The following is a 3,654-nucleotide window of genomic DNA, read 5'->3' as shown; positions in this document are numbered from 1 at the left end:
ACAATTAACACCCTTGGTACCGTAGTCCTCTATAAAATACTCAAGAGCAACAGTGTCTCTCTGGAGACTAAGGTGTGCCTGATACAGGCCATAGTCTTTGCAATCACTTGTTATGCATCAGAGAGTTGGGCAATGACTAGGGAAGATAGAAGGAGAATTGATGCCTTTGAGCTGTGGTGCTGGAGAAAAGTATTGAATGTACCCTGGACTGCCAAAAAAAACAAACAGATTCATCCTGGAGAGGGTTAAACCAGGCTACTCCTTGGAGACAAGGATTCTGGGGTTTCATCTGACATACTTTGGACATATTGTAAGGAGAGACAGGTCCTTGGAGAGAGACATCATGCTTGGTAGGGTGGAGGGACAGCGCAGGAGGGGAAGACCCTCTATGAGGTGGATTGATTCAGTGACTGGAATAATCAGGATGGGTGTGTCAGAGGCAGTGTTATTGGCACAGGATAGAGCAGGGTTTAGGGCTGCTGTACATAGGGTCGCTATGAGTCGCAAACAACTCAATGGTACATAACAACAACAACAATAACAACAACAACCAGTAGTCAGGAAATCAGGAGACCTATTGCACTGGGAAAAGTCTTCAGTTAGGGACTTATCAAAATTATTGAGGAATAATGATGTAAATTTGAGGACTAAGGTGCATCTGACTTGGTCCATAGTCTTCCTGATCACTTACTACACATCTGAGAGCTGAACAATGAATAGGGATGACAGAAAAAGAATCAATGCCTTTGATCTGTGGTGTTAGAGAAGAGTGCTGAACATCTCATGAACTTCCAAAAGAACAAACAACTGTGTCTTGGAGAAAATGCAGTGCAGCCAGAGGGGTCTTTAGAGGCAAAGATGATGAGGCTTCACCTTACATTACATGCTTCAGGCATGTTACTAGGAGAGACTATTCCTTGGAGAGGGACATGATGCTGGGAAGAATGGAGCGTCAGCGAAGGAGAGGAAGACTCTCGACCAGGTGGATTGACATGGTGACTGCTGCAATGGGCTCTAATATGTCACAAAGTCTGAGAATGGCCCAGGATGAGACAGGGTTCAGATCTGTTGTTTATAAGGTTGCTAGGGGTCACATTTGACCCAATGACACCCAACAACAATAATTGATATTGCAGGACAGTTTGTGTAAGAACTTAGTTTAAAGTCCTATGGACTTCTCTGATTCTTCTTTGCCTTGGTGATACTGTGTGATCACTCCTTCATTGTGTATTGTGCTTTCCTGCACCCAAATTAATAAATAGCCTATAAACTGTTATTAAGGCCCATGTAATTGTGAAAGACAGGAATGAAAGAAAAGATGAAATTTTTCCCTTTAACAGTAAAAGAAAAATATTTTGCCTAGTACAATTTTTTTATAAAAATTTGATTGCGATTTTAATGTAGGTTTACGGGAAGATTGTGTTTTCATTCATTCATTGCTACACATTTTCCTCCCCACTCCCTTCCTCCTCCTCTGTCCACTTTGTAATGCACAAGTACAATTTTCATTACTCAAATATTTCACTTAAACCAGCGAACATCTGTTTTGCCTGAAGTTTTCAAGCTAAGCACAGTAGTCTTTTCTATAAGGAACTTTGACATTTTTTTCCAGCTATTTTTATCCTGTGGTTCACAAACTTTCACAAAGTTGGTCTTGCCATTACTCCTTCATTCTGAGCTCAGTAAAAACATAGGAAATGGAAAAGAAAGGTGAAGGAACGATATCATTTTCTCTCTGATTTTCGAGACATCAGATTTTTTTTTGTTTCTGAATTCAACTTTCTTAGAAAGCAAGATTTGACAGCTGTTTGTGGGTAAAAAAGATATCAAGTATGAAATGTGAATGTTGTGAAAGTGAAAGAAATTTAACTGACAGAATGACGAAATGTAAGCAAAATTCAGTGTTGCAATATTGGAGAACTAAGCACTATGGTGGCCTAGGGGTAAGAAGCTGTGCGGCAATCTCAAAGGGTCAGGGTTTGAATCCCAGCTTCTCCAAAGGACAAGAATAGGCCATCTCCTCCTGTGCTATTAACTACCTCTGAAAACTCACTGGAGGGTCAGCTAGGAGTCAGTTCTGACCCTATGACACACAACGACAACAAGGCCTTTTGTTTTATACAGAATCAGAACCAACTCCTAACTGACCCACCAGCAAGTTTTTAAAGGCAGGAGTGGCATCCACTTCCTAAACAACATGGCTCTAGAAACTCTATGAACTTTGATAAATGATAATAGTTACACAAAGGCTTCACATCTTTTGTTCATAGGGTCGCTATCAGTCGTGCTGACTGGACGGCACTCAACAACAACAAAGTGTGTAGGAGGAAAATGCTTGTCTTTCTCCCATGGAACAGGTGGTGTATTCAAACCTTGTGGGCTTTGGGTCGGCAGCACAATTCCTTACCATTAAACCAACTGAGTTCCTCAGGTGGATGTGAAAGTCCAAGGCCAATATGGAAGTAAACAAAAAAAGTCAAGTTGCTGCTTCTGTTAAAGGCTCAACTGGACCAAAAGATAGCCTTCAGTGTGGCCAGACTGTGTTATTTCTTTCCTTTGACTCACATGTGGTCAACCCTAGAAAGAGAATGGAGTCCGTTTTTCGTTGTTGGGGTTTTTTGTTTTTTTTTTTTTAAATTTTGTTTTGTTTTTTTGGTGTGTACCGTCAAGTCAGACCCGACTGGCACAGGAGGAGATTGCGCCTCCATCTCCATCAAATTATCTGGTGGACTCGAACCGAGTGCCTTCTAGATTGCAGCTCAGCTTCTTGCCATTAGGCCACCAGAGCTCCCATAGGTCCGTTTTTAGAACACTAGTCTCCTCAGGCAGGATAATACCTGCGTGCCCTTGCCCGAGCATTCCACACAGTTATTAATAAATGCACTCAAGCAACCAGAAGAGTGGTTTGAGAAACCTAGACTCTACAGAAAGGGAATTTAGGATCCCAAGAATTTCTGGGCCTAATCTGAATATGAGGGAGCACTGGTGGCCTAGTGGTGAAAAGGGATCATGCAATCTCCTCCTGTGTGATTACTACCTCTAAAGACCCTACTGACTAGCAGCTATGGGTCGGTTCTGACTCAGGAGTACACAACAACAATACCAATTTGAATAGTATTAATAATGATGTTAAAATTACTACAGCAAATTATATTGCCTTTAATCTTTTAAGAGATTTACAAATGTTAGTTCTCAAGTTACACTTATTTATGAAATTGTTTGAAGTGAAACATAAATCTATAGGAATGAACCAGTCAGAATGCAACAAAATTCTAGGGTTAAAACTACAGTGAAAATTAAAATAATGACTCGTCGGGAAGGGTGAAGGCTAGAAATGAATGTGGGGCTTATCAGTAAGAGAGAGACGATAACATTAAATTTGTGTTGCACAGAGGTTGAGATGGTAAGGGTTCTGAGCTCCAACCCAGTGCCAAGGACTTGCTGTCTTTTACTTGGTCAGGGGCAGGAGGTATGGTCTGAATAAATGAAAACTCTCTGATATTTAGTACTAAGAACAGGTTGTTGTTGTTGTTATGTGCCATCGAGTCATCTGCGACTCATAACAACCCTATCTACAACAGCCCTAAACTCTGCCCTATCCTGTGCCAATCTCACACATCTACCCCAGTCACTGACTCAATCCATTCATCGAGG

Source organism: Elephantulus edwardii, unplaced genomic scaffold, assembly GCF_000299155.1.
Source record: "Elephantulus edwardii isolate Elephantulus edwardi_28Jun2011 unplaced genomic scaffold, EleEdw1.0 scaffold00014, whole genome shotgun sequence".
Lineage (NCBI taxonomy): Eukaryota > Metazoa > Chordata > Mammalia > Macroscelidea > Macroscelididae > Elephantulus > Elephantulus edwardii.
Note: the sequence above shows the minus strand (reverse complement) of the source record.